Source organism: Hermetia illucens, chromosome 6, assembly GCF_905115235.1.
Source record: "Hermetia illucens chromosome 6, iHerIll2.2.curated.20191125, whole genome shotgun sequence".
Taxonomy (NCBI): domain Eukaryota; kingdom Metazoa; phylum Arthropoda; class Insecta; order Diptera; family Stratiomyidae; genus Hermetia; species Hermetia illucens.
The window spans coordinates 4,135,349-4,161,315 of NC_051854.1; the positions used below are offsets into that span (position 1 = coordinate 4,135,349).

A 25,967-nucleotide genomic window follows, 5' to 3' on the forward strand; every position below is an offset into this window, starting at 1 on the left:
GCCAGATAGACCAGCTGAAGTCAATACCACAATGGAACCGCGCATATTCTAAAAAAAAAACTCCTCTGCTGGTACAGCTTCAATGGCCTCAACCTCGACATTGCAGAAGGATGACACACACTTCGACGAACATAGCGATAACAACAAGCAATACACACCAATTCAGCACAGTATAACTCACCCTAATCAGACATATCACCATGATAAACGAGGATCCCCTTCAGTGGTGTTGATACCGAAATCAAGCTGAATTAATGCTGACAAGGAAAGAGATTGAAAAAACCTCGTACTTGCAAGGGTCAAATATAAATTTAAGTATAATTTCGCGGTGTTTCTAGTGGGATAATGATATCATATTCAGTCTGTCTGCCTGCCACACCCACTTTTTTCAGAAACGGCTATACTAATTCACACTAAATTTGTTGAGAAGGCGGGAACTGAGAACACCCACACATGCAGCAGTTACATATTTCTACGTTGATTTTAAGCGTAGGATGCGGGGGCCGAGAATGATGATGTCTTTAACAGACCCATTCTAAGAGAATCAAGCTGCCTGCGTACAGTGTCTAGGCCTCAAAATATTCTCCATATTGATATCTACCCCAACTAAATCAAAAATAGTATATTACTTTCATCATCATCAACGGCACAATAATCGGTATCCGGTCTAGCCCTGCCTTAATAAGGAAATCCAGACATCTCGGTTTTCGGCCGGGGTCCATTAAATCAATATCCCTAAAAGCTGTCTGTCGTCCTGGCCTACGCCATTGTTCCATATCAGGCAGGGTTTGCGTCGTCTTCTTTTTCTATCATAGATATTGCCCTTATAGTGTTTTCGGCCTGGATCATCGTCCTCCATACCGATTAAGTGGCCCGCCCCCCGCCACCGAATTTTATCCACAAGCTGATGGTCATGGCATTGCTCTTAGATCTCGTCGTTATGTAAGCGACGGAATCATCCATCTTCATGTAGGGGGCCAAAAATTATTCAGAGGGTTCTTCTCTCGAACGTGGCCGAAAGTTTGTAATTTTTCTTACTAAGTTTCCGATTTATTGCGGCATCCATTTCCCCCTTATAGGTGTGACGAAGGGGTTTGTTGTGATTGGCTTCAGTATTTGCTCTCATCTGATTGTCAGAGGGGATTTCAGGTGGTGTTGTAATTCGAGCTCGGAGCACTATGCCAAAGAGATAGTGATCCGAGTCTATTTTGGCCCCTTCTATGATCAATACGTGGTGAATTTGGTTGAAAGTGGTCCCGTCTGGAGAGGTCCAAGTATGTTTGTGGACCGCTTTCCACGCAAAACCAGATACTTCCAACAACCGTTTCGTGCGGTACTGCTAACCGAATAATCCGCAGTCCGTTATTATTGGTATCCCTATGTAAGCTATGGGAGCCGACGTATCGCCTGAATATCGTCCTTACTTGGCAGTTGAAATCTCCAAGTATGATTTTGATACTGATACTTTTGAATGAATACTGAAGCCATCCACAACACAGCCCTCCGCAATACCTTCTTATAGGTGGATGCCGCAATAACCGCATCAACAGAGATCCTGGAGATGTAGCACCAACAAATAATCTTCACAATCACCTGAAGAACACTATCATTGATGCGGCCACAAAGATACTTGGCCTCAGTCGAAAAAAAGTCGGAACGGCTGGTTCGACGATGAATGTAAGCTAGAACGCGGGCACGCGCAGAGATTTATCACAAACTCGGTCGAGCGGAGAAGCGACTTCACAGACAGAAAAAGGAAGCCTGGGAGAATCAGCAAGTATGTGAACTAGAAAAGTACAGGGAGCAACCGCACCAGGCCCGAATGTTTTAGCAACAAGTCAGCAGGATGAAGCTTTGTACACCTTGATGCTCCTCCTGCCGAGACGTAGAGGGAAATTTGATTTCCGACAGAATGGGCATATTGGAGCGATGGGTTGAATACTTTGATGAACTATTGAATAACCAGAACATCGGCAAGTTGCAGTTCCCGCCAACTGAAGACGATGGACAAATACCCCCACCACCAAGTATAGGAGAAACAGTCCGTGCAATTCATCGGATTAAAAATCATAAGTCGCCAGGGGCCGATGGAATTACAGCCGAATTGGTTCAATATGGAGGCGATCAGTTACACCAAGTGGTTTATCAACTTGTGCTCAATGAATGGGACAGCGAACCAATGCCTGGAGACTGGAAACGAGGCATTATCTGTCTGATACATAAAAAGGGAGATATTCTCCTCTATCTTGCTAGGCCGGATAGCCCCATACGCCCAGAACATCATTGGCCCATACCAAAGAGGCTTCACTCCCGGCAAATCAGCGAAAGATTAGATTTTTCCTCTACGCCAAGCGATGGAAAAACTGTTGGAATATGGACACCAGTTGCACCATCTATTCATCGACTTTAAATCCGCCTATGATATCATAGCCAGGGTAAAACTGTACACGGACTTGAGAAAATTCGGTGTCCCGAAGAAATTGGTAAGACTGACTAGACTGATCCTGGCCAATGTGCGAGGCCAGATAAAAGAAGCAGCTCTTATTGTGCAAGACTTCTCAGCATGGTTGCCTGTAAAAATTTTGACATTAGATCGCAGGTCCTCGGTCTCGAAGGATCTTTCATCGAAAAAGATCCTACTCCCCTTGATTGCTCCAATACCACAGATTCTGTTAATACGAACCCATGGCTCTTGAACCAGAAATATATAAGTTCAGTGCTGGAACTAAGCCATCCTTGCTGCCAGTAAATAGAAACAGGCTTTCACATGCTGGACATTAATATGACTAATTCTTATGTTTGTAGTCATAAGTGCAGTCTAATATGAAAACCGGCGCTAACTGAAAAGTCTGCTGCGTCCAGTGTGGATCTCATCTTCCGCCGAACTTCCGCTTTCTTGCGTTCGATTTCTCTGGATATCGCCACACTTGGTGGTATAGCAACGTCCATGTCCTAATTACCCAAGAAACTTCGCCTTCTTTCACCTTCCGGTGTCGTCGGTTAGGAGCCCTCCCAGGTTCACGGTGTCCGGGTTGCATGGATCTGATCCCACATACCCGCGTTATATCAGTTGCGTCCACATTACCAGCTTCCCTTTCTTCCATTATTTTTGGGTACAGGCGGAGGAGAAGGTTCTGACAGGCAAGTATGTAGTCTCTTTTCCTTTGCGGCTATAGTTTCCTTCTGCCGAGCTTTCCTCTCCCGTATTTTAGAAGAGTTGCCATCGACAGGCCGGCTGTAGTCAGATTTCCAGTTCCTCTCATTAAGGGAGTTGCTGTACTATCATTTCTGGCTGACCGCACGGTAGAGACCGGGTGTAGGTTTTCCACTGAAGTCTTCCACAGATTCCTCCGTGGGTGAATTAGGTGAGGCCTCCAAAATCTGTGCCTGGGCAACGACCTGATTTCTAAAAGTTGTGGGTGGATTCGAAGTCTGTGACTTTTCACCACTTGGAGAGTTACAATCCTCTGTTTCCATCTTCATGTGTTTTTGGACACCCTTAGTGTAATAGTAAACTACCGCAAGCTCCCCCACTACGGCAAGGTGGTATCTGAGGGGGAGAAAAGATACTGTGTGCCGATATCAAGATAGAAGGAAAGTCTTCGCTTAAAATTTATTCAAACGAATTTTCTTGCAGGAAGCCTTAGGCTTACAGTGGAGCTTCGATATATAATAAGTTATGAAATTCAATCTTTTAAAGGGTTCAAAAACTCGATTTACTCTCCCTCGTCCATCGGTCGAATTCGAAGACTTTCAATGTATAAATATCCAAGTATATCCTAGAATGGTGTATTACTGAAAGATTGTAAATAATTTATTTTTCATTGTATGATTTTTCAATTTAAAGATTTTAATAATCATGAACTAGGCATGATCTCTTCACTAATTTAATGTGTTTTATTATAAGATGCAAACAAATCTGACTTCAGCTCTTCGCCCTCCAGTGTAAATTGCAGACAAATCTACAAAATGCAACTTTCCGTACCACTTGCATTCTAGCTCTTGAAAACAGAACTGCATTCACAGCCGCCGCCACCTCAAGATTTTCTTTTCGGCTCTCTTCAAACACCGTCAGCATCTTAGATTTGCAATAACACATGCATCGCTAGCCACTTGAATTGAGCACAAGCTTGCGCGCACCTTTAACAAAATATTAAAGAGTTATATAATTCTAGTTGAGTTTCAGTTGAAGACGTGAACGGATCGTGAACGGAAGGTCGTGGGTCTCCATTGAGACGTTTGTAGAGCTCTTTTACGATAAACCGTATGAATCGCGAGTTATTTGTTTATGTTTTTGTTGTTTGGTGATCAATTGTCGAATATTAGAATGAACGTTACATTTTCAAATTGAAAAAGATTATCTGACAACTGATTGAATTTTCAAGTTAAGATTGTTCGGTTAGATGCAAACTGTTGCTATAGATTTTCATCAACAGACACTAGTGTAACACTTTTCAACAAACGAGGAAGATTTCAATATTTTGGATTACCAGTTTGCGGTGTATCATACGAATTGGTTTTGGTTAGTTGAATTAATTATTTATATATTTATAATGAAGAAACAAAAGCAAAGATCATGAACTCAAGTTGATAAATGAGTTGTAAATGGCCGAGTATGAGGTTGGTTGCAATACAGGTTACCAGCTAAGATTTTTGTTAAATGCTTTGGTAACGTATAGTTGCGAAAAAAGTTTTAATAAATCACTATCTACAATTGTTGAATTTTCATATGACCTTGTTTTTTATGTGATGAATTAACCCTAGAAAATGAACGGTTTTATATGCAGATATTCATGATACTCTATAAAAATGTGACTGACTCTCTTTTATAGTTTGAATCGCTTTCTAACTCAATAAAATATTTAAAATACTTCAGAAATCATAATCTTTTATTATTTTTTATTGTATCTACTACGATTCGTATGCAGCAAGTGTTTAGAAAGTTATATTTAAATTTCGCTTTTCATCGGCCCACTTACGTGTGCAAATGGAGTTCTGAATCTGAAGTTCAATGGACAGAAATTTAAGAATTTATACAAATTAATTCAAATGTAAGCTATAAATTCTGTAATTCTTCAGCAAGACAATTCAGAGTGCAAACTTTCAGTTTTAATAGACGATTCGCTTTTTGATTGCCAACATACGCAATTCAAAAACAAAAGATTTAAGACAGTAACCCGATTTAAATACGAGGTTGCATATTTTATCGTTTTGACCATCGATTTTAAATGCATGCTATTTACTACAATTATTGTCTTGAATTTGCTATTAAATTATGCTTGAATTGTTGTTTTTCAAATTTATTGTATTTTGCTAATGACCCCTGGGTGTTGATTAAACTGAGCTTGGAGAGAGAGGGTCTGCACTAGATCAAGTTATTACCAGAATATATTGAGCTTTTTGTGCTATTCTTGTAACCTAGAATGGTGGCAAGTAATAGGCAATCAAATTGCTTCAATAATTGAGTATTGTCTGTAAAAAAGTACAATAAATGAATCCTTGAAAGGGCTTCTAGGAGAGACTGTCATCGACAGGAGAATAGGGCTAATTAAATGCATGTCTAATATAAGTGCATCTAACATTTTGAGGGGTTACCAAGCTTTTTTCTTCTTTGAAAATGCAATTGTTTGGAGATATTCCGGCAGTACGATCTGCGTTAGAGGGAAAAGTCGTACTTGTAATACCGGGGAAAATGATAAGCGCTTAATCTATTAAAGTTTAAATTAGTAAAAATCTTCTTCTAATTCACAAACTGAATAGCTTATTTTAGAGAAGAATGTAGCTCACCAGTAGTGCCTAGTCTACAACAAATGCCCACTTTTAAAATCGATTGATTCTTTAATCTTTCAAACTGATCCACTCTTGTACATTCCTCTATATTCCTCTTTGTCAAAAAAAAGTGTCAGACGATGACGGCTTTATTGTTTCTTACCACATTTTTTTAAAGTTTGGATGCTAAGCTCAAAACGAGGGGTCTGTGGACCAAAAAAAAAGGAGTAAGTTGCTCTCCATTTGATCCGGTCCAGCATTAAGTTGATGCGGACTTAGGACCCCATAATTTTCAAAAAAATATCTCTTTTTGTGATTGAACAGCGGGTATTTGGATAATCTCTCTTTTTCGCTGAACTATCTATCCTGCGACAGGGTCCCATGGCAGATTTGTAATCAAATCTATCTCTATTCTTCTAGAATTTTGTGTCTGCCAACCCAATATCTCTCTCAATGAAAATCCAATTCCCAACTGAGTTTATCAGGTTAAGAGTAGTTGGTAGATCCGAGGCGTAGATAAGGAAGAGTCTCAGTTCAAAAACACCGCCTTGAGGGACTCCAGTTTGGATATTGTACTTGCGAGACGTGAAGCTTTGTATTTCACCTCGCTAATAGAAAAAATTACAAAATTCCTAAACAGTGTAAAGATGCTGTTTCCAATTTTAAGAAATAGACTTTTGTGCCACAAGACCGCTGAGCAACACTTTCTTTTTTCCAGTGCGCTCGTTATCTCAGAGACGATCCTCTGAACTTGTTCGATTGTCAGGAGTCACTTTGTTTTCTACTAAATGTGGTAAGAGTTTTGAAAGTATTTTTTCGAACACCTTTGGGGGGATAGTAGTGTTTCAGAAATCACCAAGTTTCAACCGACAGGCTATGGGCCTGTGGTGATTTCTAAAACAGTCCAAGTCTTGAGGAAATAGACGAGACTTTGAATTGCGTTAAATATATGAGTGGCGTGAATCACAACCATCCCTGGAGGTTATTTCAATATTTTTCTCGTGGCATGGCGTGCATTTACTTGTTCTTTAGAGACTCGAACAACTTATTTGGCTCTAAATGCGAAGCCTTCCTTTGGAGTAGCCATAGGTATTTTTAGAAGTCTTAACTTCATCTGCGGTAAAGGTGTTTTGCAAATGTCGCCTCTTTTCTGTAATCAACTTTTACCCAGTTGCCACCTGCTGATCTCAATGGTAATTCGCATTGAACAAGTGTCTTCAGTCTCCTTGTTGCTTTCCACAGGGAAGGGTCAGTTCATGCACTAGGCAATGAACTCTGAAAGTTGCTTTGTAACTACTGTACCCGTTGAACCTTAAGGGCTTCATGGAGCGATCGGTTTGCCTTGGCTAATTGTTTTTTAAGTTCAGAGATCTGTCAGCCTACCATTGTCCTCTCAATTTGTGCCTTACTTGTACCAGGTCTAGTATGTTGTGCGGTATACCATTTTTTAAAGGATTGGCGATGCTTGAGTGCGGGGTAGAGTGCTGTACGCGTATAGTTATGTAGGGACGACAGTAGACCATCAAACAGACAGAAAATAAAAACCATTGGATCTAGAGGTAGAAAAAATAAAGTGTCGAAAAAGCATGATATAGTTAAAAATATTTGTTTAAAAAATTAGATCGTCAAAATTTTGCTATCCAACGAACTATGAGTAGGGGTCGTTGGAGAGAAGCAGATTATTAGGTTTGGAAAATATCATAACTTTTCCAACTAGCACTGGACACCCAGCGAAATTATCAGTACCTGTTAACTTGCCATATTACAGGGTCATGAAAATGGCCAGAACAATATCATCGTCGAATCTAATAGGTCAGATATCATTGGGGTAGAGCTTCAGACAGTGCAAAAATCGTGTTTTGGAGGCGTAAGATTGGACGCATTTCGTACGCTTTTTGCAGGACTCTAGGGTGTTGCCTGGAGACCCAGGAGCACACGGAGGAAGGGCTGCTATGTTCTTTGGCCACAACGCATCGCAGCTTATCAAAGGTTGGGTTTCCTCGACACAATGATCGGTGTTAAATGTTATAATTCATCGGGCGATGCTAATCGATTTTTAGCCGGGTAAGCCTAGGAGATGTACTCATTTTCTGTCCCCGTCTCGTTACATTTTTGAAACTTAGGCTCGGAGATAGAAAGATGTACACGCTAGCTTTTAGCAAAGATATATGCTCTAGGTCTTGCCCGATCAGCTTTTTTTTTGCTGTGGAAAAAATACTAATAATTTCTTTGGATAATTGATAATTCGGCCTAATCTGATCTTATGTATTAGTGCAATATCAAGGTCTTCCTTCCAAAGGAAGATCAGGAGGTTGGTTGAAGCGTACTTCGAGTGCTACAGATTAATCTGGGCTACCTAAAGGGGACCGTCCGTCTCCGTCTGGGGCTCCTCTTTCTCAAGGACGAATTTGACTTTATCGTTCCTGTAAATTTCGTCGTATGGGATAATTGGGAATATGGGTTAATTAGATATACAGGTAGAAGTGAGAAAGTCCCTGGAGAACTAGTCCCTGCATGCTTTTATGGTATATCCACGATTAACTATTCCTACTTGCCATTTTGCATTACCTGGAGATGCTTGACAAGCAACCTCAAGGCTGGTCCATATCTCCAGGGCTGACTGAATCACCACATTGCTGAAAGGTTTCATAGGGTCCTTGCTGGTTAGCTATTTGCAAAGATTGCTTGGCGTCTCCTGCTCGCCCTGATCATGAAATCGGTTGCCTTTGAGAGAGTTGTAGGTGCTACCTTCTACTATTTTGGCCTTTGGTAAAAAACTGGAAAGCTTTTTATCATACTCGGTGCCCTTACAAACAGAGGAAAATGGGTCTTTCAGAAGTTCCTTATGAAATCCGTGAATTAGTGAAACGAGAAAAGAAAAATGAAATATTTTTGCACTCGAACGATTTTGGGGCAGACTTGAAAGATACAAGCACTTTCACAAGTCGGGAATACGAGAAACGAAAAGTTATGAAGGCATCACTAACCAAAATGACTGGATCCTGATAACAAAGTTGCCCTTGACATGAAATTACGAAAAGTATGGGCTCAACTGGTTGCTCGAGAATTGGCGGATTTACAATATTTCGCCCAGGCATATTACAATGGCTTAAAAAATGTATATTTACGAATTTCGTCGAATCATATGGCATTAAAGTGAGATATTTGAGAATGAATGAAGTCTAATGCGTATGTATCAAATGCGCAGAGAAATGTCAAAAAATGTAGACCCCAAAAAAGTTTCGAAAAATCATCAAAAACAATATCCAAGGTCTCCATCATTTATTGGTAGGTGCAAGATTTAGGTCAAGCACGAGCTCCTAAAAGGGGGACTGGAAATAACTGAATCCAGGTCATTAAAGAAGGCTGTCAAATCTACTTCGATTGAACAAATCTCCAAGTTAATTTCATGCTATTTCACAATGGGCTGGGCTGGGTAATTGGAAAACAGAGCCATAACAAAATCTGCAATGAAATCCCTACAGTAATATAATGGTATCCAGGTCCGACATCAAGTGGAAGCGGACTTAGGACTCCTCAAACCCCCAACAAGAAAGGTATTCAGTTTTTCTCCCATTATCATCAAGGAATGACCCACAAATAATTGGAGTTGTCACAGATATGCTTCTTAATCTAATTTTAGGCCAAACATGAATTGACCTCTTTCCGATTTGGTATGGATAAACACTTGAATAAAAGGCTGGCACATGTAAGATGGAGATGGTAACAGCACCGGTAATGATCTTTGCCGAACCAGCAGTCTTTTCGAATCTACCTAGCTAATATCGGTCCAGTGTTGTTCTGGAGGGACTGAAAATAACCATGTACTCTGATCAGCTCAATTGGGTAATAACTTATTCTGCCATGCACTTAGCTGAACCATGATTAGCGTTTCTGATGGCTTGTATGGTCCGTGTGAATCTTGTTTCCCTATCCTGAGAGCGTTGCCAAGCGCTGAGACCAGACCGCTTCCTTGTCTTCTTCCCCTTTTCTATGGTATACAAATCGCCGTCCTCGCAGTACGTAGAACTATTTGAATAATTCTTGCTATTATCAATCGCTGGCTCCATGGCTCCGCGATAGTGCGGGATGTGAACACTCGCAGCACTCCTTGGCGATAAACGCTTGCTATCCACTTGCTCCACGGATACCGGACTGCGATTTTATCTATCAGCCGGCTAATCGCAGTTATTCCAGTTGCAACTTTATCCCCGAATCTGTTCAAAAATGGGTCTCTGGCGTTAGAGGAATATGTGTTGAGTTATCTACATAATAATTTCCAATGACATCCCTAAATATTCGCAATAATTAAAAAGGAATATGAAGATTATTTTACTTACCTCGTAGAATTCAAGGTGTCGCTTAAATCAACCGTTCCGTGGTGCACTGCTCGGCGACAGCGACAGCTCGTCTGATGGATTAAATCTTATGCTCATATTAAATGCCGGTCTAAACCCATAGGATTTTGACGATGAGTCTCTTGCAGCTAACATCATGGCAGCCAGTTTTGACACGATGAGACTTTCGAGCTTTTCTAAAATGCTGGGAGGACGGTATTGACAGGACGTAACGCTGTGTATAATTCTGTATCCCCTTTGGCTTCGTTTAGCAGAACGGAGCTCATAATCACGCATGCACTCATGTATGTCAAGAGCAAGATGAATACAAACAGGAGGAGCAAACTGAGTTTTATCGGCATGGAATGTCAATGCATATAGGCGGGTTAGGTACGAGATAGCGTGTGACGATGATGCCTAGTTGGTTTTCCTTGTGTATGTTTGCCCATCCCATGCATCATATATACGACACTAGCACTATTAAAAAAAATTCGCGGAATTCTTCACACGCAAGTGATTGAAGAACGTGAACATGTGAAATGTTTTTCTTCCTTTATACAGTTTCCAGTAATGCGCCGGGAGACGAATCTCTTGTCTGTAGTCTTCTTGGTCAAGAGCTTATCCAAGTTTTAATTAAAATCGGGTTACTGGCTTAAGTCTTTCGTATTGCCAGTTGAAACCTTTAGTTGTGTTGTAAGTTTTTCGTGTTGTTTCTTATTTCTTGACATAATTCCAGTTAAGATTTAGAAAGGGCCCCTTTCTAGTAAGATTAGGATATCAAATATTTCTAAAAAGATTGCCTATTTCTACTGTTTTTGGTGATATTCTCACTCCGTTGAAACCTAAGATAATTGGCAGTTTCAGCTGCTCATTAGTGCGATGATATATGTTTGCACAGTTTCCGTGGCTGGTTCTATTTTAGGGGCTGAAATATCGCAAGCTACTACTGTCATTGGTACAATCAATCCAGACAAAGACGTCTCCCTGACGGAGACGTCAGTTGACGCTATTTTAAACCTAGTTAGCCATAATGTCCGATGTATTGGAATATCGCAATTATGAGTCCTGTTTGCTGACGAGCAACAAGTTAGCTTATCTTTTTGCCCCACTTATACCCAACTAGGAGTATGTTTTCTACCTATCACGCAACTTGCAGGGAAAATAAAGGGACAGAGAGCATAAACTGAGGCACAATTTTTCAATTCATTTGGTTATTATTATTTTATAATTTGGTCGCTTGTTCTGCAATTTCCATTGAATCATTCATCATTCGTCCTTGAGGTTATTTCACAAATGCCTTCCAGTTTTCATCTATATTCCCAAGCCTATGGCAACTGTTCATAAAATAATCGTAAAAATTTCGCGAATTCATGCTCAGTAAATCAGTCATAGTTTGCATTTGAATTAGCTCCGCACTTTATTCCTCATAGGGTTAACATTTCATTGGTACATTCGAGAATAACATTAAAAAAAAATATCGAACTGAGACCGTAGCCGTTTTCAGATTAATCGCATTAAAAATTTTACTATTGGAAATCTTCATTGGACAGGCGAATCCAGCAGAAAATCAATGCATACTGGCTGTAGTTCGTTGCCGGCGTCAAGGCCGAATTAAAGATATTGTAATGTAATGTTATTATAATTTTTTTTTTAAAATACAACTTTTAATATCACCATTGAGTGTTGCATTCAACCAGGACTTACTACTCTCATTAGAGAAGTTGGTGAATTCCATGAGTTTGTCGTTGGGGTTCGTATTAAAAATTGCAAAATCCATTCGGTGTGCACATTTTGGAGCCAAACCAAACGTGGTCAACTAATGCTTACTCGTTAAATTGCTGAGTTTTCACCGGTAATTGTTACCCACAGCGGACGGTTTGATGATTGGCCAGCGATCCATCACAATGACCTTAGCTAATGCTAATTTAATCCAGTGACAAGTCACCATCACTAATAACACTTACGCCAACAATAGCCACAACTGCATAGCATTCAAGTACGAGCACTAAGTGGACTCTGTTTCGAAATTTCGAATTTCCTGAGCGTTTTTGTACCAGCGGTCGGCGTATTTTTTCTTCTTCGAATGTTTTTCTATTTTTTCTAATTTTTTTTTATGAAAATATGCAATAAAAGTTTGTTAACATTGAATAGAATTTGGGCCGATTTCGAATGGTGTGGCGTTGCCCTTCCAGATACTGTAATAAATGGCCATAAAAATATGATAGCTCTTACAATGCGTTGCGCTTTTTTCTTCTTTGATAATTTTAATAATTCCTATTGCATTTGAAAAAGTGGTAACTGGCGCACTGGATGAACTTGCACCCACATTGGGTACATCCAGGCTTGTGTTGTTATTGCCAAATTGATTAAACAAATTTCTTAACTCCGCTAATGATTATGATGATGATGAGAGCGGTTTTCGGATAGATACTTGTGCGAATGTGTTGTGTTACAGGGGCGTAATCGTTGCATCTCTGGTGTGCATTGAGATTATGTTTGTGCAGTAGTTTTCTGCAATTTTTTTAGTGCCAAGTAAATAGATACACGAAAAATCGAGGTAAAAGATTGCGATCGAGCAATGAATTTGTACGCGCAATATAAAAAGTCAACTGGAGCAATGTTGTAAAAGGCGGGATCATTATCGTATAAGCACGATAGCTACGAAATGAATGGGAAACATTGAAATTCGCAGTTTGCTATGAATCGGAGCTAATGGGACGCATGACTTTTCATTTAATTTCATGCTTATTGAAATGAATATCACGCATGACTTTTTCGAAGATAGATTTTTTTAGAATGTAAACAGTCTTACTCATCGGTGCCATGAATCAAAATGTGATTGCGTTTTAGTGTTAATTGAGAAAAAAAGGAGATTAATTCACGGAAGCTACCAGTCTATGCTTCCGTATTTATAAGCGGCATATTTTGGTTTTAGATCTTTGTCTGGTATTATTTCTTGACAATTGTTTCAGAAAAAAATGTAAAGCCCACGGTCAAGTCCATTTGTCCAGATGATTGCGATCTTAGTCAAATTAAGCAGCACTTTATGGGCATCAATAATGTATCAAAAATCACAAACTGATCAGTTTTTAATCCTTTTGGATTTTTCAAACAGTCTTCCTTTTACTTAGTCCGGAAGCTACTTCTTATTAGCTACTTGATTGTGTTACTTTTCAGATAATCGTATTTTTAGATATCGCGTGTTATTTTCTTTTACAATTTGCTTTATTGTCAAAAATTTTACTTAGTAATATTTATTCAAGTGTGCTTAGTGACGAGAAACCAATGGTTACTAACATAATTTAACACCACCGTTTCTATATTCTATCACAAATTTATCTATCAAAAGATAAATAAGGCTTTAATGAAATCGGGTTACTGGCTTAAGTCTTTCGATCTGTCGTTTGAAATCTTTGGCTATAGTGAAAGTTTTTCTTGGGCTCCTTGGCTTGAATGCAGTTGATGGTGGAAACAAGGATATTTTCTGTGAAAAGTGCAGGGTAGATATAATTATGCTACCAATCATTTTCTGTTCTTATTTTCAACATTTGCGATATATGCAAACGATGGAAACTTGAAAGTAGCGACAATACCGTTCGTAGATTTACTATTAAATTTAGCACCTGCCCGAAAGGTAAGCCCTGCCATTTATATTGGCTTCCTGCTTGCTTGAGTTCAGGTACTCATTTGGCATTCTTGACATATAACTATGGACCCATCCGCTCAGCATGTTTAGTAACACCTGACTTCAGAAAAATATGTGATAAACTCGTGCGAATACGCATTCTTAATTAAGGCAACTTTATTTCCTCTTGTGTGACATTCTTCACGAAAAGCGCAGTAGTCTTACCTAAAGGACCAAGTCCACGATCTTGATATTTCAATCCGTGAAAGAATACTCATTCTATATAAAAATTCCTTTCTACAACCATCTATCCAACATATCTGTAGCCAATTTAAATGCATACAAAGGATTTCGGAAAGTCCCTCAGTGACAAAGATGACGGCAGCGATGATCAAAAGACCATCTTGTGTGGCTTGAGACAACCAAAAGGCGAGAGATATCCTAAAAAAATTTAAATTTGCTAATATTGAAACTTCACTGAAGTGTTCCGTCGACATGCACTCGCCTCTTTGCTAACCAGGCTCGGGAATATGGCGATTTGTTTTTGTTTTGGAGTAGGGAGTTGGAATACAGTTACGTACACAGTGCCGGACTTCTGTCTCAGACAGACTGGCCGCTAAAGCACGTCCTGACCTGGAACCATTTGACACAGTACCTTAGGCCAGCTCCATTCAGTATAGGAGCAAAACCCCGTGGATTCAGGGAGCCCCAGCTACCTTGATATCTCTCCTATCCATTTCCCTCTTCTCGCCTTAAGAATACCTTTAGTGTAACGTGCCGAAAGGTGATGGCGATGGGGCTCCCAACTTTTGCAGAAGGAAGAGATATGGCAGGCATCATCTATCATATTCTTGCAATAAATGCAATCGGGCGACCGTGATTTCCCGATTGTGTGCCGGTAAGATTGAAAATACCTGTGTCCGCTAAGCACCCGAGTTAGGTAATAGTCAACCTCACCGTGCTTACGATCAAACCAAGCCCGCACGTCTCTTATGAGATGCGCGGTCCATCTACCTCTTGATTATGCTTCCAAAGGTTGCTGCCTCGTGCCTTTCCTGAGGTATGTAAGCCTTAGTTCTGCACCATGGGGAGCGATCGGAATAACTCCCACTATTATCGTTGCAGCTGGCTCCGAGACGAAACAATAGGCTGTCATAATGCGCAGAGCCCTCTTCTTTGTATTTGCGCTAGGTGTTTACGGTACATTTCGTTATTGAGGGAGTCAGCAAATATTTCGAAAAATTAAAGGAGGATGGACTGAACTGCATTCATCAGCTGCGACGCCTGGCGGTTAAGGAATCTCCGAAATTATAGCTGCAGGCTCATCTGCGGTGTTGTAAAACTGCTGGAGGAAGCTCATCTTTGTGTCTACCATGAGGCCGAGGTATTTCAGCGCCGGCTTCGACACGACGTGGTTTCATCAGCCTGAATAGGGACGACTTTGCGAATCCTCTCTTAGTCAGCACAACGACTCCGGTTTTCTAGAGAGCTAGAGAGAATCCATGTTCAACAATCTATCTGCTTACCTGCCGCATCACCGGGCTCGAATTATTTCTGACGACTGCCACAAGGTGCGCTCTCTTGATTTTCCACTTCCTCAAGAATGTCGCATCACCTCGCATAATTGAAGGTGATCACAAGGAGAACCACTCGCTGATAGTAGCGGCTGTATGCCTCAACCAGTTTCACAGCTTGAACCACTTCTTCAATTGCATCAATTGTGGATCGCTTTGCTTTAAACCCATATTGTGTTGGTGAGTAGCAAACATTGTGTCAGTTAGTCGTGGTTTGATGAGCTTCTCAAGCAGCTTCCCCACTGTGTCCAACATACTTAGCGGACGATTGGTTTTGCCCTTGCTTATAAGCACAAGTCTCACAACCTTCCAGCGGCAGGGAAAAACACTCTCTGTTAAACACGAATGCGCCGAGTAGTATCCAGCGTGTATTTACAAACGAGTTTCAACATTTTGCTGGGAATACCGTCCAGTCCTGGTGCTCGTTTGTCTTTCATGGGCAGGACTGCCTCCTCTAGTTCCTTTGCAGTGAAGAGTGGGCATTCCTCAGGACTGAGTAGTCCTTCATCGTATGGGGTAGACAGGATTAAGGGGCCTCACGATTCCTTCCGTCTTCGTTGCTTCCATAGAACAAGGCGATCAATGGACATCGAGTTTTTTGAAAACTAGCTTATATCCGAAGCCTCTTGAGTTTCTGTTTCCGCTGTTAATTAATTCTTGCCGGCAGTGTCCCTTCTGCTTGTTGATTTCGTGGCGCAGTTCCCATTTTTAAACTCTGCGGTTCTAAGCATCACCCCGTCTTGGCCTCTTGCGCGCTGAGCAGTCTGTCGAAGTCTGAGACAGTTTCTTCGTACGCTTGCAATTTATGCCGTCCACCAAGTCACGGATACTTACCCGGGATGAAGTTTTCATTTGGCAGCCAATGCATTACAAGCTGCCGTAATAAGGTTCATTGTAGAATGAACTAGCGATTCAGTTGCCGTTCTTCTGTCTGCGCCTGGGTTTTGTCTGTGAACTGTGACAAATTTTGCCACGTTGATTTTTCCGATGTTCCATCCGGTAGGTGTTTGCCCGACGGCAGAACATTAGGAGGAGCCGTTTGTCTTTTCAGAGACAATGTACTGATGATTACTGGACGCGAAATTTTCCAGTATCCTCTATCGATGTATCGCTGACACTAAGGACTTCGTAGAAAACATTTCGTCACGAATAGTGCCCACGCAACCAGGGTGTCGGAATGTCGGAGTGCCACCCGACTTATATTTTCCCTCAATAGAACTTCTCTATTGAGGGACTGCCTTCTTAGGGACAGTGGCAGTAGCCGATCTTTGCCCTCTAGAGTTGATAGACCTAACTCCCACCGTAAGTTTGCTCACCTCGGGGCAATCCCTTTTTATCGCTTCCTTCACCTCTTCCATATTAGTGAGACAATCCAGATCCCTCGTTTCAAGAGTACACATGGGTTCTAGGCTGTAAACCATTGCTTTCGTGCCTATAATGCTCTGGACTGTCTCGCTGAAAGTATTCTTTTTATCGTTCTTTGACGTATGCTCGACAAGTATATTGTTGGTTCGAGTCCACCGGTTTGGCGTTGTTGCGGACTTTTCAAAGAACTTCCACCAAACGTCTCCCTTCGTTCAACAGGGCAGGCGATCAAATTCGAAAAGAATGTCAGGATGGTCTTCAAAGGCAATGGATGAGTAAATATTCAAAGATGTGTGGCTATACTAGCCTAACAAGGCAAATACTTCCACGGATAGAACACTCCATGCAACAGAATGCATCGTCAAAGCAGGTGACGCATCGATGCTAGGAGATGCTTATTCCCCACTAGAAGCTTTGCTCGGAGATAAGCCCGTCCGGCAGCACCTATAAAATCATGATGGGACGATTCAATGGCCGTTCACCTCCGCAGAACACATGCCCTACCCTCTTGTTAAAAATCATCCAGAGGTCATTCCCCTAACAAGAGCGACGCTCTGGGACCTTCAAGCGATCTCTGAATGTGATGCCGATCGCGACAGTCACCAGAGACGAGCTGGACATGTGCATCCGATCTAGATGGCATACCGAGTGGAGCCTTGCAGCTTGTCATGATATGCAGACCGGACATATTTGTTGAGTTGTTCAAAGCGTGTATGTCCGAGAGGATCTTTCATGCAGCGTAGAAGCGGCGAAACCTCCTCTGCGTTATGGAGGAACACAATAAATTACTTCCGGTTGTCGAGAGCCAATGAGGCCTATCAGATCGGCAGTATGGGTTCCGTAAAGTCAGATCCACAATTGGTGCCTTTAAATTGATTACTGACTTCCCTGTAAATGTAACTCAGGGAAAGGGTTGCGTGATGGTGACCCTGACGTAATGGATGCATTCAGTTAGGCCAATTAGCAGGCGAAGAAAAGAACGAGTCATTATACTCTAGGTGGTAAAGATAAGGTCAGAAATAGACATGGATCATCAATTGTTGTTTGCAAGAGCTGAAAACTTGATTTGACATTTATATTTTATACAATGTAACCTAGTTCCTAACATACGAGATAAGCGAACAGCACGTCTCTATTGTTGATTAGAAGCTGTAGAACCTTGAATGAGTTAATGCTTTCATTTTCTGTATTCAGAAGGTGCAGAATGAGGTGCTGGTCTCAACGGTTGCTACTGTCCAGGAACTATTTTCCATAAGCTATTTAGGGCGCCATTCTCGAGTTAATCGAATTTGCAGATGCGATAGGTTTTTTCTTCATTTCATTGTCAAAATTTTTACTTGGCAATATTCATATAAAAGTGCCTTTAGTGGCAGCAATGCAATAGTTACAAACATAATTCAATATCTTTTCACTGCAACCATTTTAATAAAATCGGGTTACTGGCTTAAGTCTTTTGTTTTTTCAATTAAAATCTTTGCCGATAGTGTCAGTTTTTCGTATGCTTTTTAAGTATTTACTTTCATTCAAGTTGACATTGAGAGAAGGGCTATCTTCTGCGAACGGTTAAAAGTAAATACAATTTGTTTTGAAAATTTTTCTATAGAAATTACCGTTTCTTTCGCTTTTGTTGATGTTTTCATTTCAATATTTCACTCCGATTTTCTGTTAACATTCCATTGTAAGCCGGTCAATCTTATTATCGTAAACAACTGAAGCTTGGCTTGTATGACAAAGGAAAGAATGCGCTGAATACGTTTTCACTACTATTTGTGCCAAAAATATTTCCACGATGCCTTTTCCGTAATCTAAACATTCGTATCAATATTTTCGCATTAACCCAGAGGCCATTTGATCTGAAATTAGCGAGAATATCGTACGTTAATTTGTTGTTAAATTTAGCACCTACCGGGAGTGTATGCTTTACCACTTATCTTGGCTACTTACTTGCTTATATACTATATGCGTAAACGATGTCTGTAGATTTGTTTTTCTTCTGCGCTGTTCTACTTTGTGAGTGATGTTTTCCTCATCGATGCCGACTTTTTTAATTGGATGGACGTTGGTTTATTTCGGGCTACGCGACGGCACTTAGTTTTAATACCGCGCTCGTAAAAAGATATGGTTGGTGTAGGCTTTAATCGATGTTTACTGTAAAAGAGTATTTTTTGTTTCGTTTGAACTGCATAGTAATCGGATTGCCGGCAAATGTTGTTAAGTGAGTGAAAGTCAATAACAACATTCGAACTTGATCGCTACTGGTAATTGATTGGAGAGAAAAAAATCAAGTTTCACTGGTTGAGAGCTGTATGGGTTTCAATGGGTGCAGTGTTGGCGATTCCTTGGCTACTTTTCTGCTGGCTTGAAGTGAGTCAACAATAGTACATTCTAGTTAAGGAGGAGAGAAGTTGATAATAATTTACTTTGGTTCAGAAGGAGAATAGTTAGAATGTTTAGTGTCAGATAATTCTACATAAAATAATCTATTTTCGTTCTTGATATTTGTAAGAAATTACGTAGTAGAGAAGAATCAACGTGTCAATAGAACCTTCACGGAAGGAGATGCGATGAATCGGTCGAGATGGTTGGATGAATGACATCATGAAGGCTGGGGCCCGAAATGGACTGTAGTGTCTCGACGACGACGAGAACCTACACAATTGTGTCTTTGTTGACCTGTAATGCATCGGTTGGTTTCAGTTCAGAATGGATGAATTTGTCAGTCGAAATTCAACAGGCATTCCGATGAATGCCTTTCGCTACCTTCCCTTTTTTTCATTATCACATTCACAACCTATTAATCGTGGGATCAGGGCATTGGTCACTGGCTGTTATCTCTTTTTGTCGGTCAAAACATAAATAAATCATCTCGCATGATGTCCGTGAAATAACAGATCTATATTGGGTTGATATATAAAGTCTTGGGAGTGCTAAAAAAATGAGTCTCACTCTTGTTTGGGAAGATTTAGGAGTCCATTAGAGAAGTGAAAACTTTAAGTGGTATAACGAAGGAATTTATCAAAGGCAAGAGAAAAAAAAGAAGGTTTACCAAGGAGAGAAAAGTGAAAAGGACAGGGAAAGTCAGTAATGTCTTACGATTAAATCTACCGGCATCAAGGAGGTCATTCTATCCTTCTCTGCTTGAGGAGAGAGATCAGATCTAGGTCTGCAGGGAGCTGTGGAGGCTATTACCATGGGAACTAAGATGGCCCACTGAGAGTATATTTTCCAGAAGAAGTTTTTGGAGAATGTTTTTTCGGCTCGATTATGTGCATATCATGTACAGAGCTGCTCGTGGGTTCAGAGTTATGCTTTTCATCTAGTGAGTTATACCCTTTAATTGCGTCAAAGATATCAAACACGTTTCTCATCCACTGGTGTGATACGAGTACTCACTTCACTCAGTGTAAATCAGTAATCTCCAATTGACGTTGCCCGGCAGGCATAGATTCCATAGCAAGATTTGCTAGCGTTGTGCCTAATATCCTCTGGTAGCGTTAAACTAACCGCTCCCTTGCCCCGGCATAAAACATTGGTGACCTCGACGAATTACGGCCAGCTCAGGGCAATATACGAGATCAGATCACTGAATGGCTTGAATCATCCCAACCACCCACCCCTGAATCAGAACCAGCAACAGCAAGTGCTATCGAAAAGCAATCAAAAGTCAGAGACAACAAGTACCTACTTCAACAGCGGATACTACTGAACTCAGTACATCGCAGCCTGTCACTTATTGAAGCGGAAGCTGCATCCACCCAGGACTTCCATCAGATAAAGGTGTCATTGCTCCAGCGCTACGAAACACAACCTCGTGAATTGGAGGAAAAAGGTTGGGTCACCGCCACTGGCCAGCAGCTTGCCTCTTACTCCGCCGATGCTTACCATAGCATGGAACAACGGATTCAAGCGGCCATCATTCGGCTCAAGCACATGCTGCAACAAGGGCAGAAACGAGACATTGCAAGCCCATCTATCTGCGAGGTCTAAGCTTCCCGAAATAATCATTTCAAGGTTCGATGGAGATTACTTAAAGTGGCCTCAGTTCTACGACTTGTTCCGTCAAATAGTGCAAAGTCAGTCCATTAGTAACTGCCAAAAGCTATGGTATTTGAAAAATAATCTGCAGGGTGAAACTGAACGCTTCATATGGCACTTCACCATCTCGGACGTCAATTATGAGACCGTTTGGACCCTTCTACAGAATCGATACTATAACAAGCGCCTTCTGGCAACAGCCTTCTTGAATCACCTCTTATCCCAGCCAGCTGGGAGTTTGTTGAGGCCGCTGCATGTTTGAAAACGCTTCACGATACTACCAAAGAATGTTTGCTAAGTCTATAGAGCATAGGCGTATCGACTACTGCATGGGACCCAATTATGGTCCACTCGCTCCTTCGCAAACTGGACAAAAACACGCGGAGTCTGTACGAACAAGAGCTGACGAATTCTAGAAGAAATGAGGGGGCAATCTGCGAAATTGTCGAAATTAGTACAACAAAAATGAAAGAGAAATCGGAAATTGTTTAGCCGAATTAGGTACATAACCTGATTGATATTGACAGGTGGATGTGCGCTTTTCAATTTTTAATGCATATGGAACAGAAGCGGGTCTAGAATTAAATCCATGATTAGTCAAATTCCAAAACTCGGGAGCGTTAACATTCAACCGGATCCGAGATACGTTGGTGGCAATGTGTGATTGCTAGCTAATAGTCATGCTGTCGGGTTCTCACATTTTTGTGGTCTTTTATGGTAGGACTTTTACTGTACGTTTCGTTGTATTTCGGGAGAAAATGCAAGTGAATGGTGGCAACCCTATAAGTGATGCCTCACAGTTGTCAGAGGTACCTGAAGGCAAAAAGGATAAGTCAAGCATGTAATCTGTCAGGGTTTATGGAAGTTTACTTCCGGAGCCTGACTAGCGGGAAACATGGTCACCATTTTAGTGGAGCTGGAGTTTGCTGGAGTTAGTTGTTGGGAAACATGCGCGGTAAACTTTCGTCACCTTTTTGATTTTGGGATAGTTCCACCGTCATGGTGGACTATAGTTAACCCGGATGATCATTCTGGTAATCTCTTAGTCATTATAAATATTATCCAGATGGACCCTGGAAGCTGAAAATGATTTTTGGCCTTGCATAATGTTAAAAAGTGTTACATCCCATTGGATCAACTTATTTTAAGTAATCGATTTTTGATTGATTGGCGCAAAAGAGGCTTCTTACTCACAATAATGAGCACCCAATGAGGTTTAAAGAGCACTTCACTAAGGCTCTCAACAGTATACAATCCCTTGGAATTCCGTTTTTCGTGGGTCAAATGGCAAGCCATTTTAACATGAGGATATATATTGCTCCTATAAACAGAAGTCAATTCATTTGTGGCATCAATGTATTCAAATGAAGTAAAGCCTCGCGGTTTGACGTTAATTTTTCCCTCGAGATGTTTCCGTTTTTGCAAAGTCTTTGAAGCAGTTGACAGTGTCAGCATTAGGTTGCGGAAGGGGACCATCGTTAGGATTCCAAGGAGGGGCTCGGTCTTGAATGTCATAGCTAGAAATATATTTGCGTGCTCCAAATGCAATGAAGGACATCTTGAAAACATGTTGATAGAAAAAAGATTACCTTCTTGACTATGTTGATCTTCTGGATTTTATTGGGATGTGACGTTTGGATTTTTTTGATATTGTCAACTCATGTTGCATCCAGAGTACTCTATTCAAGAAAGGGATTCCAGAAAACCTATAAGCTATTGTCAGAGAGACAAATGACGATGTAGAATATCACGCCCTGCATCGAGCTAAAATCTCAGATGAATTTGATATCTGAAGCGGAAAAAGCAAGAAATACTCTGTATTATAAACAGCTTCTTTGGGAGTATAAGCGGCATGGAAGAAGCAGAAATGGGCCTGACGATCTCGAAATAATGGGAGGAACAATCAGAGGAAGGAAAGACGACGTACACAGAGGCAATATTTGCACCAAAACAAGAGGAATAAACTACCAGCACCCCCGCCTCCTTTAAGTAGCTTGGAATTTGAATAGATATACTATCTATAGCCACCGTGCCCACTAAAAAATTGAATTAGACCATGAAGCGCCTCGCAATATTTTCACTTAGTACTGTTCTGGCACACTTATATTACGAATAAGGCCATGTGCTCCCGAGGTTATCTCCAAACTCCGAAAATAATGGGCTGATTAGATACTTGTAGTCACAAGATAATGATATGTATTTGTATGCATAATGTTCCATTCCTGAAGTCCGAGAAACCGGCTGATTCTTTATTTATTTGGTAGCTTGGAAATTGCTGAGTAATTTATCAAAATACGCTCTCTACGAGAGTGCTGTATTACCTAATAGGCACCATTCCCCCGTTCCGTTGCGAGTTCCTTATCATCATCGAATCAGTTGTTCCGATTTTTTTAAGGCCAGGGAAAAATGTGTTTGCGGCCGTATTAGATGTCTATCAAGTTGTTTTGACATTCGCTAAAACGAAGAGGCGGCGGAGTTCGATGAAAACATTACCCATCGGATTGAAAGTGGTCCCATTCGGAGAGACCCACATTTATTTGTAGATCTCTTTTCGCGCAAACTAGGCACTTCCAACGACAATTTGGGGTGACACTACTAGTTGATCCCCTCTCTACGACCACTAGTTCCTTTACTGAGGATTGTACTTAACACGTTGTCTCAAGCCCTCTTCCTGTAGCTAAGCTTGGGACCATCATGACATTTACACAACATGGTGGAATTAGCGCTTATTGCGTCAAGGAACTTACTTGCCATTACCACGGTTCATTTGACAGCTTTGGAATGTATGGTCAGAAACCCTGCCAGTGGGTCGTTTTCGGCTTGGGCGGTCATCCCTTTTACGTCCCAATGCGCAATACTTTTAAAAAAGCGGGAATAAACAAGTGCCATCCGAATTTTATGTACATTTCATGTACGATCTAGATATGGTAAAAAAACTAATGAAACCAATATATGTTATGGCTGTCACTATGCTTATGCGGTGTATCAACCCCTTCCAGCATTTTCCGAGAAGCTTGCATTCTTCTTTCAGTGTCCTGCGCAATGTAGTTCCGAGACGATTCATTCATCGGTCACCCTAGGATAATAGGTTCTACTGGCATGGCATGGAATGAAATGGAATTATCGTCCTCTTTCAATGTGACATTTGGACACTAGCATTTTTGCATCTGCATTAAAACTTCATCTTTAATGGCGCAGACGTTATTCATGTTTATAGAAAGCCTATCATGGTCAGACTGGACTATTATAATTCTGGCTAGACGTTGAAGGTGGCGGCAATTAATTGAATAATAAATAGATAAAAATAATAGGTAAACCCAAATAAAAGAATAAAAAAATGACCTAAATTAAAAAATCAAAAATTAAAACCAAATAAAAAAATAAGAAGATAATGATTTCAATAAAAAATGTTAACTAGATCATTTAAAATGCAACTTCAATGACGTGGCTTTAACATAGAATAAACTATTGTAAAAAAAACCTATAATTTTGTAAAGATCATTCATTTTTAAGGTCCCAGAATCGGAAACATTAACACCAAGTTCATAAAACAATTTATCGAAGTATCTACAGCTGATAGATTTCACGTCTGTCAATATTCAAAACAAGTGATAGTTTACATCCATCAGTTTCACGGTATCTTACATATTAAAACTATATCTTTTCTGCCTATTATCATTCTTATCGTGGAAATATACGGAAGTTTGTGATATTCGAGGAAGATGACGACTTAGAGCAATCATAGCGCGGCCTTTAAAATGCAAATGATGATGTTTATTTTTTATGTTTAAATTCGAAGCTTGATGATATGAAGTTGATAATGAACCTAAAAACTGAACTTTTGAAGATGGTTTAAAAGTTTTTCACGCTTATCTTGAGCGCCAACGTGTAGAATACGTAAGAATTCCATTATCAGTAGTTGTTGATGAAAATGAGTTTTTTTTCGATAGTTTCATGCTTTTATTACGAAATAATATATTCAGAAAAAAGAAAAGATTTCGAAAAGCCAGTTGAATGATTTGTGTAGCTGGTACGTCACGTTGAAGAACTCGATGGAATGGAAATACATTTTCAGTGGCAGAGAAACTGCTAGATTTGGCTTTAAAATTTCGATAGGAAAATTTAGATATTGCTATTGCGTTATCAAAGAATTAGTTTCCAATCGATTAAAATGCTAATTTTAAAGTTGAAATTTAAATAAGATAAGATACTCGTGCAGATGAAGAATTTATATGTTTGTCTAATGCGCAATTATAGACCGTGGACATATGAGGCAGCAGTCAAAATGTTTACCATATGTGTTCTGTAGAGGCTTAATTTAATTTTAATAAAAAAATTTGTGCCTAAACTTTCGATTTTTGGTTCATCAGGCATATTTATATTTACATTTTTAAATGTGAAGATAATGAATGATGCACGAACTCACTGAAAATAGCATTTGTTTGGTGGTTCAAATCTTTAAAAGACCAACCCCAGGGTTCATGTATCCTGAGAGTATGTAGTCGTACCCACTTCCCTACGATCGATATTTCTTCATCCACCAGCTTCCTTTGCATTCATTTTCGCATTTGTAGGAAGAAGACTTTATGATCAACCGCAGCAGCTTGGTTGGCTTTGCTGAGGAGCTGGCTATTCCTTAAAAGCGTATCTCTTCCGGCTGGTTGTCCTTTATGTTAGCGAGTCATTTAGCTTTACTCTTTTCAGTCGATTTGTCATACTTGAGATATCTGTGAATTCTTGACCACTCTATTTTTATGTTTTTTGATGACTTCACTAACCAATTATTCTCAGACACCTATGCAGATCCTCATTACGAATGAACTAGGAAGCCTCAACTATGTCTCTTAGCACTTTGTTTTGAAACGTTTATATGACTTTCAAGTTCGATTCTTTGGCACAGCCATAGAGCGGTATATCGTACGTTCTTTTGTAAATTAGCAACTTGTTGTCGGTGGTGACCTGGAAATTCCTCCCCAATAGCCCGTACACCTGTTATTAATATTATCACTTCGCGAGAACGGCTCGGATTTAAGCGATCAAGCCTTCCGTTCCTCGCGCTCCGGTTTTCCAAGTTCCGCCTGAATTCTTTTAATTGCGCATTTCACCGTACACTATCTTGCCTCCGAATTCAGCGTTTCCCCAGGTATCTCTTCTCTGAGCAAAGTCGCGGACAATAGAAGATGACTTTAAGGGTAAACAATCCAATCTGAAATGCAAAGCTTGCGGCTGGCAGAGGCTGGTCAATGAAGTAAATGAGGACCC

General features: G+C 40.5%; 1 protein-coding gene across 3 annotated transcripts in view; it reads left to right on the plus strand.

Annotated features, from left to right (window-relative positions):
• Nucleotides 1-4,018: 4,018 nt before the first annotated feature.
• Nucleotides 4,019-25,967, plus strand: part of LOC119659567 — an 89,513-nt gene continuing 67,564 nt past the window's right edge. The window contains exon 1 of one of the 3 annotated variants that reach the window (XM_038067720.1): nucleotides 4,019-4,522. The gene's annotated coding sequence lies outside the window, so the exon portion shown is untranslated. The remainder of the gene's footprint in view (nucleotides 4,523-25,967) is intronic. The other 2 variants (XM_038067716.1, XM_038067719.1) reach the window with 2 other exon arrangements.